The sequence below is a fragment of the Vicugna pacos genome, chromosome 24 (assembly GCF_048564905.1).
Source record: "Vicugna pacos chromosome 24, VicPac4, whole genome shotgun sequence".
In the NCBI taxonomy this organism is placed as follows: Eukaryota; Metazoa; Chordata; class Mammalia; order Artiodactyla; family Camelidae; genus Vicugna; species Vicugna pacos.
The window spans coordinates 8,943,454-8,957,672 of record NC_133010.1 but is presented as its reverse complement, the minus strand read 5'-3'; the positions used below and the strand labels follow the sequence as shown (position 1 = coordinate 8,957,672).

Genomic DNA, 14,219 nt, shown 5'->3' with positions numbered 1-14,219 from the left:
TTGACATTCAGGGCTAGAAGGTTGCCGGTCTGTAATCACTGGTTAAAATTGAATCTTGTACATTGCACCCTGCCAGCACAGCTCAACTCTTGATAATTATTTGGATGCTTCTGTATTTGGATTTTATTTCCCCAGCAGAGAGGGGAAGCTGGATTTATAGTTTACTGCTGGGTTAAGATTGGAACAAGCTAGATCTTTTTTATGGTTAATATGGCAGAGCCAAATAAATCGAGAGGTGTTTTTTGTCCCCTTTTTCATTCTAAACCACTTGGGGATGGGGGTGGGTAGCCACAAAGGAATCACAGGGTGCTACTTCTGATTTTCCATGAATGAGCTACGATTCTGTCTGTGCTAATTTTTTTTTCTTTTCTTTTTTTTTTTTCGTTCCACTTCATGATGCTTTAAACCAGCCATCTGGTCATGGATGGGGCTAGGAAACACCGTTTTGCGACAGCTTCTAGCCTGAGCAGCCACGTGGATGAGAACATCAGTGGTCAATGCCACTTAACAAGCACTTCTTTACCTGGGGGTCAGGAAAAGGACAAGAGAAATATTTTACAGCAAGTCATTTGAGGATAATTCCAGCGTGGCCTTGACCCGTGGGTTAGCATGCAGGCATGCTGGGATTCCAGCAAGAGGGGTACCTCCCCTTCCTCCTATTCTGAGCCACTGAAGCTCCCATCCTTTGCAGGAGCACTGCCTGGATAGTCACCCCACTAAGCCCAGAAGGATCCCGGATGTCTGGCTTGACTGTCTCCGTCTAATATTTTGAGGAGTCTCAAGCCACATATTCATAGAAGGGTGAAGCGATCACCAGAGGTAACTTTATGTACAGACAGAATAAATGTTAAAAGCATCAATTTAAATAAAAGCATTGTGTTTCCAAGGGTTTCAAAATAAGTCACCATTATTTCTTGGAAAAAAAAGTATACATATTCTCAAACACAGGCAAAGACAGCTAAAGCATGGTGGAAATTTTGCTGGGAAAGACCAATAGACTGTGATCCAAGAGGCCTGGAGAATTAGCATTCACTGTTTCCAGAGATTCACTGTGGACCCGGGGCTGACTCCCAGCCTTGTTCGTGCTACCACCTGATTTCTGGTCATTTGAGTGTGATCTTATCACTTTTAGAGAAGTCCCATCACTCACACATTCTCTGTGTCTGGAATCGATGTATAAAAACCAGGGTGGTGATTAATGTCATTTACAGTGAGAAATAACAATGGCACCGGATTTAGAACATGCAGGGGTCACATGACTAGGGCAGACGTTACAGGTAAACCAGTCAGATCCTAAACAGAGGGTGTCCCGGTGACCAAGGAATCACCAGGGAAGTCAAGATGAGCCCAGCTCTCTGCCGTTTTGCAGACAGAGTAGGTGTGGCCAAGGCTGTCCTCACCCAATCTAGGGCTGCCTGGAGGGGCTGAGATAGTCAGCGTCCTTAGTGGAACGGATTCTTCTGAATAGTGCTGACATGGGCACTGACAATCATGGCTTTCCCTCTGCGCCTTCATTCAGTCTTCAGTGATAAATCCCGCCCTCTCTGGCCACCCTGCACTTCGTACCAGAGGGATGATGTTGAGATCAGAGCTTCTGCCTTTCAGAAGGCAGACATCTTTTCCTGCTTTTATAGTCACCTACAGACATAAACACCTTTGGGAGCATAAAGTTATAACTCGCTTTCATTCCACTAGAATAGACACTGATAGAATGGGGTTAACCTGGGGACAGAGTTCCTTGTCCAAAGTGAGAATTTCTGAACAGTCTAGGCAAAGTCCAGGGAAGTAGCTAAGTTTTTTTGAGAAACTTGGCAATAGAATGGTAAAAATGTCTGGAGAAAGCGCAGTGAAAAAACATGTGACAACGAATATATGTATGTTCATGTATAACTGAAAAGTTGTGCTCTACACTGGAATTTGACACAACATTGTAAAATGACTATAACTCAATTAAAAAAAAAGGGCATAACTTAAGGAGAAGAATATAGAACAAAGAGACAGAAAAAAGGGGAAAAAACAAGAATGCAACCCCAAATATATATCAAAAGGGCTAAAATTATGCCTATGATCTTCTAATGGAAATAGAATAAAGAATGACTTGAATGCAATGGTTGTTAAAATGAAGACCTGGACGGTAATGAAACTGGATTATCTGGGTCCGCTAGACAGGGTGTGGTCAAAGGAATAAACCAACTTTTTAGTCACATCACACTTCAACTGCTCCTAATTGCAGAGACTGGAATGAAGGGCGGTTCTCTTTTCTATGGGACTCAATTACCTTTACTTGGGAAAAAGGGCCTCCATTTTGGTCTAGACCACAAAGCAAAAAGACAACATGGCAACTAAAAAGGGATTTCACAACAGTATAGTTCATGGCAAACTGAAAGCTGTCCTCGTGTTCCTGCGGTGGGGAAAAGACCTGCCCTTCTTTTGCCCCAAACAAAATCTCATGCCTCCTCTTCCATGAAGTCTTCCCTGACTAACAAGCACAGGTGATAGTTCCTTCTCTAAATTTCTGCAGAATTCATCCCTCTTGCATAAATGCATTATGTGTGCTTGAGTGTAAGGTTCTTTCTGTGTTTCCTATTTATTCATCTTGCTTGAATGAGCAACTATAGCCTGGAGGTAAGAAGTTTCTAAAACCTAAAGTTAGTCTTTTGACCTCCTGGAAACACAATTATCTTATTTATAAGATAAGGAAATGAGAATATGGACCTCAAAGGTCACTTCCAGTTCTAACATTCCATGAAACTCTATCAGACTTCCTTTGTCCTTCTCCTGGAAGGGAAATATATTTTGCTTTGTTTAATTTGCACATCTCTGTGTTCAAATCAATGTAAGCCGAACACTGTAAAGCAAGACTTAGTACTAGGCTGAATCCAGACACCACCGGAGCATCCCATTGACGGCCCTCCAGGTGCAGCAAGAGCAGAGCTCAAACCAGCACAATCCTCTGGCTCTGCAATTAGAACTCGTAGGCAGTCTGTGCTTTGCAGAATCCAGGCTTTGCAGGATCAAAGTGTGTGTGTGTGTGTTTAACATTTTCATCCTAGAATACTATATTGCCAGACTCTTTCTACCCTCATCTTGTTTATGCATGTTTCTGCGATCAAGCTGTCTGGAGCCATCTACTCACACGGCTCCCGGTCGTGAGCTTTCTCCACAGCTCTTGGTGTGATTAGCATCTGGAATATTGAACAGAAGTGATTTTATCCTGCAATCAAGAAGATTTCAGCTAAGGTTAGATGTTAGTCCTTGCCAAACGCAGAAAGAAAGGAGGTGTATGAGAATTCGTATTGCTCACAGGTGAACAGAACATCAACCTGCAACTCATGGCTTGTCTTTAGATGGTCTTATCATTTTTACATGCAGGCTAACGCTCTTTGGAAGACTATCGATTCCATTCATTGGCATTACACAATTGGGGAGAAACTCATCAATATCCCACCGAACAGGGGAGATGGGGAGGGAATTTGTGGCAGCTGCAGGTGAAGCCCAAAGATTAGCCCACTGGATTGGGATGGATTTTCTTTACTTTTCCTTCGAACCTGTACATCGCCCAAGAAGGAAGATTTTTGTTGCTGAGTGGATTTGGGGCTTATTAATCGCTTTAGGAATACAAGGCACAGGGGTCTTCTTGTTCCCAGTTGTCCCCTGGCTATGCCATCTGATGATTCATCAGCAAACACTTCCCCTCTGCCTTCCTGGGGGCTGTTAATTCAAACGCAGAGGGAAATGGGGGTCATCTTTTGTGCTGTTCTCTTAATCAAAGTGATTTCATGAAATGCAACTGCAGAAGATAGATTCTTTTATTTTAGGATCAACAGCAGTTTCTACAATGTTCAGGCAAACCTAAGCCCCTCCTTAAAATGTCAGGAAAACAAAACCATCCCCACCTGAAGGGCCTCTTCAGTTGTCTTGAAAGGATTTCTTTCGGCTGCTTCCTTTAAGCGGCTTCCTCCTTCTGTGCAACTTCCCAGTCCCATTCACAAACTGTTGCCATGGTAAATAATTATATCGCAGATGAACTGTGTACACTTCCTTTTCATAGCTGGAAGAGAAATTGTAGAGGAAAGGGGAAAAAATCAAAATCCTTTAAAATTACAGGGGAGATAGCTGCTGAAAGATTGCCTCCTCGTTAACATAATTAGCTCCATGAATTATAAATTGGTATTAGAACTTGCTCTTCATGACAAAAGGAGTAATTATATTTACTCATGTAAAATTAAACAATACCAAAAAAAAATTAATGGGACTCACCAGAAGCTCTCTTGACATTATCATAAAATTCAGAGCTCTGAATATCCTGCAATGTGAAGTGATTTAAGCAGCATAAACTTTAATGTTGCTCAAATGTGCTATGTAGAAATATGTCTCCTGGCTAGTTTATAATCGTACAGAACACACACAGCAACAACAAAAACAACAACAACAAACATGTCTTCAACATTTTTTTTTCATACCCTGATGCACAGAAAGCCCAAATTTTTGGTACCCAAGTGGGCTGCGGAAGTCATTTGAGACTTTTTTAATTGACTGTTCTAAAGTCAAAGCTTCCAGAATAGAGGGTGACCTGTTTATTTAAACAACTCTTAAATGTCTCTAAAAGTGGGGCTGATGTGAGAAAATGTTGATTTGTCTAACTAGCGTCACACATCAAGAAAGATTTCCCATAGGAGGAATGGTATAGGTCAGAATGGCGGTAGGATTTCTTGGTATTTCAGATTTAGGCACCCAAAGACCAATGATTAGTGGAGGGAGGTATAGCTCAAGTGGTGGAGCATATGAATAGCATGCACAGGGTCCTGGGTTCAATCCCCAGTACCACCTCAATAAACAAACAAACAAACCTAATTATCTCCCCACTCCAAAAAAAAAAAAAAAGACCAATGATTACCAGCATTTCACATCATACAGCATCTTCTATATGAACCGTATGAAACCAAACGGAGAGAATATATACTTGCACCCCAGGTAGAGGAGCCTAGTATGACTGCAGATGTCTTTGGAGAAAGAATTAGCCTGTGTGTTCATTCAGCCATTGAGTTCTCTTGGGGGAATTACAACATGTACAACTGTACATGGCATGCTGGGCATGGGAGGAGAACATCAAATAAAATTGAAAGGTGCTTTCTATACTTCCAGAATTTATGAGTCGTAGAAACCCAGCTTTTCGTCTAGAATAATATGTAGCCAAAATGAAGCTTTAAGAATATGCCAGAATGATTAAGTCATATGTTAAGTGAAAAAGCAAGCTCTAACATTGCCATTCTAATGATGCCTGGTATGTGCATATGGGTTGACAATCTGTCACTGCTTTTCCTCCTGACCACCCTTCCTAGGACTTCTGGAGCCTAGATTGATTCACGTTGCTGTTGGAAGGATCGTCTAGTCTGTCCCTGACTTTGCATCTGAGAATGTTAATTTAGGCTCATCAATAAGACAACCAGGATGGTGGGGGTGGGAAGAGGATGCAGCTGAAGGTACCACTCCAGGTCCCATCAGGAAACAGATAGTGCCCTCAGATGGAGTAATTGAGGAGAGATTTAATAAAGGGAGCTATTCAAAAAGAAAATATGCAGGCAGGTTTAAAAAAAACAATAAGGGACAATGAGTATTCCAGAACTAGTGACAGTGAGGAGCCATCACCATTCCTGAAGGGCAAGAGAAATAAGTCGTTGCCAGAACTTAGGGAGGCGAGTTGCAGGGTAGGAGGACCACAAAGAGCTGTGGCCTTTGGGAGAGGGGCACACTCAACATGTGGCACCTTGGTCAGAGAGAAGTGAGAACAATGAATGTCCCAGTTTGACATTCCCACCCTTTAGTCTTCTGCAGGTCCCTTCCGTTGGCCAAACCCAACAGGAAGCCAGAGATAGGTGCTTTTAACTTTAGTTTATACAGTTAGTCTCTTCAGGCACAAAGGATGATGGAAAAGGACAAGGAGTAGAGATAAATAAGAAATAGCTAACACAGATGAGCAAATGCCACAGACCAGGAGACAACTTTTTTGAAAGATTAGCAAATGTTTCACTCCAGAAAATTGTCTATTTCCAAATGAAAAATTTTATCATTAAATTTAAAAATTATAATGCTGAAAATCTGGCATAAATCTTTTCTACGGACTAGCTCTTTGATTTTACTTTGAAATTAAATGCGTTTTTGAATCCCATGAATCATTCAGCTTAGAAAAATGTATTTTATTAATTTTTTGAGACCTGAGCTGCCTCACCAATAAGGCGTTTTCAACAATTTTGTTATATGAATAGCTGAATGAGAGAATGAACAGTGGAATTCCCTAGGAAAATTCTATCATTGGGTTGTTTTTTTTTGTTGTTGTTCATGGTCTTGTTCCTCAACATGGTAGGCTCCATTTTCAATATCCAAGGAGATCAGTTTTGTTTTTCCCTCAAATAATGTGCCTCGAGGTTCATACTAAGTTTTACAGTAAGGCTATTAGGCAAAAAAAACCCAAAAAACAAGAAACAAAAAACTAATGCTATGGCATGGTTGATTTTTATGCAGAATCACCATGTTATCATTTGTAAATAAATCACGAAATACGTGTGTCATAGTTATTTACTGTAAGGAAAGTTGCTACTCCTTTTTTTCAGGCTAAAAAAACGGTATTAAATATATAAGAGCAGAACTTTTTTTAGTAGGTCATATTAAATTGTGTCCTTTTAAAAATGACTCTCTCTGCATTTGTTTCCTGGGCAATTTATCTAACGTATTCTATAAATCTCTCTCTTTTAGCATGTGGCTCTGATTTTATTAATACCACAGAACCATGTAAAAGCTTTTAATAATGAAAATTGTCTTTGTCACTTATAGAGACTAATGGTCTCAGTGCTGTAGATGTTAAGACTCACTAAAGAAGAGGAACTAGAGTCAAAGAAAGAACAAAGAAAACAAGCAATCATGGCTTATTTTTAAAGCATATGTGTGGTGAATTCTGATGGTACACAAACAAAACAAGGGCAAACCAGTGATGGAAAGGGTATGGCACTGTACTCACAGATAGAGTCACAGATGTCCCCCTGTCATGGAAGACACCGCAGACAGATCACAGCATGTCTTGTCCTCTAGATCTTAATTCAGTTTTACCATCTTGCCTATTCCAGCGCCATCAGCCTTCCAGTCCCAGTGGATCAGAGCCAACCATGACTTCTGCAAATGTCCAAAGTTATCAGAACTGTTCGTTCAATACCTCACTTTCCAGTGAAAATCACCTTTAAAAATTATATGTTACTCCTCTATTCTAAGTGAATGAATGTGCTTTCTTTTCTATTATGTTTCTGTTGAAAATGTAGTTCGTGATTATGATTTGCAACTGGAGAACTTCAGCATATATCCTCACTGGGTGCTACTCATAGTCACTGAGAGTCATTAAGCAAGGGAATTCGGGACAATTTTATAATAATGACAACTATGGAATCTTTCATGATTAATGCCAGATACTGTTGTAAACACGTAACAGACATTACTTAATTTTATCCTTTTAAAAACTGTAAAGGGCATTACTACTTCAATTTTACATTTATGGAAACTGAGGTTCAGAGGATTATGTAAGTTCCCTGAGGCCACCCAGCTGGCACTCAGTAGGAGCTCTATAGTCATGATAAATATCCACTATTGAGGACACGATTTTCACAATAATTGTATAAAATAAGTATCATATTAATGAATAAGCTGGATTCAGAGAAGATAAGTGACTTTCCCAGACCATGAAGGTGCCAGTCACAGCTGAAAATTTTATCCAAGGCTCCAGGTCCTTGAGTTAAGGCACACTTTTTTCTAATTCTCCACCAAATATCTGCCTAATAAAGTCATGAATTTAACAATCCATTATCTGACTAACTCCTAAATGAAAACCAAGAGAGTATTTGACTATACACTTCTTTGGGTCGGAACCTGCCTCCTCTACCGTAACATTGAGATGGTTCCGTCTGGGCCATAAAACTACACGCTCACTTGTGCAGTGTTATCCTTCTGCAGGTCAAAAAGTCACATGTGCTTCTGGAAATAGTGAAGATCATCAACAGTTCTAGGTCAAAATGGAGTAAAAAATCAGAGCGCTCTATAAATAAGCGAAGAATGAAGAGTCACGTTTGCGACAATAGCCACGTTCACAAGTCAGCCCTCAGTTGGCTGGGAAACTCCTTCAGAAACAAATGTCGCTGGGGGTCTGAATGGCATTCAGAATGGCGCCTTCCCTGCTGGCTGAAATCGTCATCAGGACAAGCTCCAAAAAGAAGTTATTTCACCCAAAGCCTGTCGACTTCCATTAGATCACCCTGGGCGTTAATTTCAATATTCGTGTTTCTGCACCATAAGAGTCAAAAAAAGAAAAACAAAAAAAAAAAAAAAGGAGGAAGAAAAAAAGCTTCTATGTGCCAAAGCTTAGCTGCCAACTGTTGGTGAAAAAAAATTTGATTTCTATTGAATACTGCACTTTGGAATGAAAGAAAACGTTGCCTAAATGAAGCTGAGGCTTTCCGTCACCTATGTCTATATTACTGTGAAATCAATTATGTGGGTGCTTTCGAAAGTTACTGATTATAGCAAATTGAATGGCCTTCATTTCAGCATAATTTGGAGAGGGTGATGTAATCAGAGCCCTTACACCGCGGCGAAATACAGGATTCGTGATATTCAGAGGGTAAAACAGCTCAGTGGTTAAGCTTGTACTGTACCTCCTGCTCACCAGCTGAAACACACTCCTAAGTACAAATGAAATTGTTTTGATGAAGGCGGTGATGGTTCCGAAGGGACGTGTGAAGGGGTGAGGGAGTGGAAATCAGGTTGCTTAAAATCGCATTCTCATCCTCCTAGGCAAGGAGGTTGCAAAATCTAATCCGAAGCCTAATTGGCTGCAAATGAAACACTTTAATATCACACCTTGAGTTCTGCCCCAGAACGGAGGTTCAAGCTTAGATGTGTGGGGAGGTGAAATGCTTGATTTTTCTTGCCGCGATGTTTGTTCCACTTCATTCTTTTGGAAGTCTAGAGGCCCCAGTATTTGCTCTTCAAGTTATAAATTGATTCCCCCCAAGCTGGAGACAGGGTTTGGCTTGAGAAGATGTGTAGCACATTTGGTTTCATTGCCTTTGCCTAAATGAAAAGTTGTCGTATGCGTTCACAGAAGAGGGGCAGTATGTTTGCAACCACGTGTTTGCGGTCACATGTTCTACACTGTAATGGATCAACCCTCATCGCCCAATTCTGAGACAACATGGCTTGCTCTCAACCAAAGGCAAAGTGACCACACTCCATCAAGGGTCTATGAGTTATGTGAGGATAGGTTGGCCTTTGGAAGGTTGAAGATGCTATACAGAAATGTGCTTCTCACAGCGTGCATGGAACACATTCTAACCTTGAGAATCAATGTGGCTTTGGGTTGGAAAGCCAGACAGAAGGGTTATTTCCCTATGTGTGCAGAAGATTTTGCGTTTGTTTTCTCTTCACCAATTTCAAAAATTTCAGCTCAAGAACAAAAAAACTGGTGACCGATTTCTCTGAACACTGAAGCGAGCTCCCTCATTTGGAAATGACTCTTGCTCAGAGTTGAGAGATCTTGTTGTAGTGAGAAGGAAAGGACCTGGGTTCCATCTTTAATCCTTTCCTTAGAGTCCACAGTTTACTTTGGCTGAGCATCATTGTCTTCAGTTGTATATGGAATCTACTTTGTACATGACATGAAAGATTACATTACAACATGCATATGTGTTGGTGGGCACGCAATAAGAATGAGAAAATATCAGTTCTAATTATCCACTCAATTAGATCATAAGATCCTTAAAAGCAATAGCCACCCTTTTCTCTTTGCATAGAATAGCATTTAATACACATCAGGCATTCAAATATTTCTTGCTGAATGCAATTCTAAGTGGGATTTAAAAAAATTCTCTTCTTGATATTTTATTGTTAGTGTAAAGGAATGCAGCAGATTTCTGTACATTGATCTTATATCATGTTACCTTGCTGAATTCATTTATTCGTTCTAATAGTTTTTGGGTAGAGTCTTTAAGTTATCAAATTTTCTGTAGTTTTGAACTACTTGAAGAAGATACCTTTATAATAGCCTATCCTAATATTCAAATGTAATATAATAAATTTTGCTGAGAAAAAATACTATATTATCAGCTAAGGAAACAGTAGAAATTAAAGATCAATGAAGAGGCAAAGGAAAAAAAATAAAATTAAAAAATATTCAGGATTTTGGGGTAGAAAAGAACTTTCTTCTGACAGAAGTATTACTAAGGAGGCAGAAGAGCTCACTGAAGCATCATCCTCTCTTGATCCACAGATAACACCTGCAGGTAGGTACCAGCTCCTAGGGAATTAGCCTCTGGACCCAGAGAAGTGAGGCTGGAGTTCTTCAGATTTAGTAAGAATCAGTATATACTAGATATTTCTCCAAGAAATAGAATCAATAGGAGACATCTGTAGACTTAGGTCTATGTTGATATCTAAATCTATGTATCTATACCCATATCTAATGCCATTCCTATGAGAAAAACGTTTAAAAAACAAAGAGATGTCAATAAATGACATTACAGGGGGTATTTTTAATTATCTCAAGATAACATTATTGGAAAAAAAATGACGTCTAGCCATCTCCAGATTTTATGGAAGTGTCCTGACTGTATCTCTCTGTTGTAATAGGTTCTAGTGGATTTCTAGTTTGCCCTGTAGTTTTTTACTTTATGTACTGAGACGTTACACACAGACACACAATTTCATTCCATCAGTTTCATGGTTCCATCAAATATTTACTGAAACACAGTGAAAAAACATACGACATAACTTTTGCTTGAGATTATTTTATAATCATCTAGGGAAGAAAATCAAACACTTACAAATACTGAAGGGAAAGCAGACTCTATTTAATCCACTGTTAGATTCTGTGGGAGAGCCAATAAGTGTCATGAGGGACAGAGTGAGACAGAGTTTAGAATACTTAACAAAGGAGAGACTGGGGCATGAAATGAACCTTGGGAGATACCTTGAAGAAACAAAAAGGCAAGAAAACATCCCCAGCATAGATAAAACACGCATTTAAATTGGATAATGAGAGTGAGCATAGTGTATATTAATGCTATTTTAAAATTCAGTCTGTAACAATTTATGTATTGAATTAAAACAAAGTCTAACCACACTCTGGCTCCTTTATCCCCTTGTTCTTAGCCTCTGAGACAACGTGGTTTGCTCTCAACCAAAGGCGAAGTGACCACACTCCATCAAGGGTCTATGAGTTATGTGAGGACAGGTTGGCCTTGGGAAGGTAGAAGATGCTTTTACAGCTCTCCTAACACATACAATCCATCCGATCGTCTAGCAGGTGAAGCATTTAAGAAAATGTCTTCATGTGAATTCAGAAGTTACCATTCTGCTTTTCTCTCACTTCTATTCTGTAGGTTGTGTTATAACATGATCATTGCTTTTGGGAAAAAAAAAATATATTGACCACATTCATTCCGTCTTGTAATACCACACCCAGTTTGTGTCCACGCAAAGGTAAGTGATCTCTACATTATGCAAATCAATCTATCTCACCTAAAATAGTCAAGATGCCCTGCTCCATCTGAGTCATATGACAGGCTCTACCAATCCGGTCACAGTGATTCAGCTCTGAACTGTCAGGGTTTATTCCTAACATAATATTAAAAAGATCATGGGGGAAAAAAAACTAAAGTAATTGGAGAAATATTATTTCTAAAAATAATACTAAAAAAGGGAACTGTCCAGTAATAGAATAAATCACCTCGTGAGTGCCCTGTTAGTGAGGACATTCAAAGAGAAATGGGGTGACCTGCCTGTTCTTTCCAGGCTGCTGGAAGAGAAATTGTGATTTAGACCAGCGTGCGGACTCCAAGACTCCTGTTCCCAGCTATTCTGCTCCGGCGTCTCACTACTCCCACTGACTTTCAAACTTCCAGCTTCCTCATTTTTAAGATGAAAGTAATAAAACCCATCCTATTTTGTTTCTCATGAGGATTAAATTACACCGCATAATGCTTAGTGTGGCATCTGGAAACCATTGTAATCCCCACCTTCCATGTCACCCCTTGTCACTAGATTTACCAAAAAGATAATCACACCCAAATGCTAAGATACAGTTAAGTGTTAACACCTCCAAGTTCTTTTTCCTGATTCCCCTAGTCAATAGTATTGCTTCCTAACGCTAATGCATACTTCTATTTGTACATCTTCATTAATATTTCTCACTAAACGTGTATTTAATTTCCTCTGCTTCATTGTCTGCTTCTTGAGACCAGGGGCCACAATGCAGTTCACCTGGGGTATCCTCAGAAAATGAATAAAGTAACAATAAAAATGCACATTTATTGAGAAGCAATACACATCAGGTGATCTTCTTGCCTTTTTTTATTCTTTGCAATAATCCTATGTCAAAAGAAGTAGGAAATAGTATTATTCCTTTTTTGTTTATAGAAAAAATAGAAGCAAAACCCCTTATAGTTAGGAGGTTTCAGCAAATTGCTGAAATCACAGAGCCGCCAAGAACTTGAGCTAGATTTTGAGACAAGACTGTCTGATTCCAGAAATCATCTCTTAATCCCTGTGCTGTGAATGTGATGGTCTTGACCTGAACAGAGCCCTTGGCAGTGGCGATTCATTTTGCTATTTCTGCAGTAATAAGCTTGTTTATGTTAAATAGGCAAGAGAGAGATTCTTGGGTGGAAGCTGGCACAGCATTTTCACATTGGAGTTCAGTAACAAAACAGCTAACCAGGATATAGTGGTGTCAGCTAGGAAAGGCTAGATCCGGACTCAGCAGCTGGGAAGGTCCCATGGAGAAGCCAAGCTTTACTGTAGGAACTAGGCTGGAAGGAAGATTGGACAGTGAATCCAGAGAGAGGAACTCTCAGATGGTGTATCCAGAAAAGCAGCCATGATCAGGTAGACCCAACAGGGAGAAAGGGAAGCATCTTCAGAGGCAGAGGCAGCATGAACATGTTCCAGAAATAAAACCATGCACAGAAATTCAAAAAGACTGTTGTTCAAGTTTAGTTCTATGGCTGATCAGTCTCTCAGGGAAATTTATTAGAGAAAGGTACATTTCTGGTCCTAGAGGAACTATGTATCAAGACAGGGACAGAGGTCGACACTATCAGTCAGGGATCCAGTAACCAATCACAAATAAAGAAGTTGCTGATTGCATCTCAAAATCAAAAAGGGCATCTTGTGTGCTAGAAAAAGGGTACAAGGTCAGAGACAAACTAGAATGGTTGCTGACTGTCTGTTCTCCTTAAATTTTTCTTCTCCCTGGCCCCGTAATATCAAAGTCTTTTTGTCCTCTGTAACCTGGACACTACTCTCAGCCTTTGACTGTCCCTCATTAATATAACCCTTCAATACAAGAACCCCCCTACCTGGGTTATGATCTTGACCTTCTCTGCCTCTTCTTTAATGTTTATCTTATGTGTTTACACAAGTTGAACTATTACCTACAGGAAGATGCAACCCCCACCCCAAAATAATACTGGAGAACCAGAAAGTAAAATATGTGGTTAAAATACACACCACATGCTCTGTTCCATCCCGGCCCCATGCTGCATGAAGAAAAAGTACCTCTGCACTAGTGTTTAATAAGCTCACAGCAGAGATTTTTCAAATTAAAATGAGTACAAGTAAACTAAGATAATGCCTGCCTTTTCTGCTACCCTGCAGCGGGATCAGTTACGTAGGGACTTATGAGTCGTCCCACATGAAGATATTTGGAAGGGCATCCCTTAGTTTTCAGCACTAGAATGATGCATACCTGGTGTTGGAAATTATTTATCTGAATTCTTACTCTGTGGTCTAGAAGACTGTACATGTCTCCTATTTCCAAATTTTATGTGGTTCAAAGGATGAATTATACTCTTTTCCCCTAATGTGTAAATTTATACCATAGTGCAAGTGGTGGACTGCTTCAATTACGTGGGCTGACAAGAAATGACAGTCACAGAATCTCAACTTTTTGAGGTTTAAGAGTCACCAGGAGCTTTTTAAATGTAAACTGGTGTGGTCTCTATGAAACAGTATGGACACTCTTCAAAACAGTAAAGATAGAACTACCATATCATCAGGCAATTCCACTCTTGGGCATAAATCTGAATGAAATAAAATAAAAACACTAATTCTAAAAGATACATGGACCCCGGTGTTCATAGCAACATTTGTAAAATAGCCAAGATATGGAAGCAACTTAAATG

The 14,219-nt window shown here is 39.8% G+C and overlaps 1 long non-coding RNA gene across 1 annotated transcript in view; it reads right to left on the bottom strand.

Annotated features, from left to right (window-relative positions):
- Window positions 1-3,945: 3,945 nt before the first annotated feature.
- Window positions 3,946-14,219, bottom strand: part of LOC140688873 (uncharacterized) — a 29,331-nt gene continuing 19,057 nt past the window's right edge. The window contains exon 3 of the long non-coding RNA XR_012063716.1: window positions 3,946-4,051. This is a non-coding gene — a long non-coding RNA (uncharacterized lncRNA). The remainder of the gene's footprint in view (window positions 4,052-14,219) is intronic.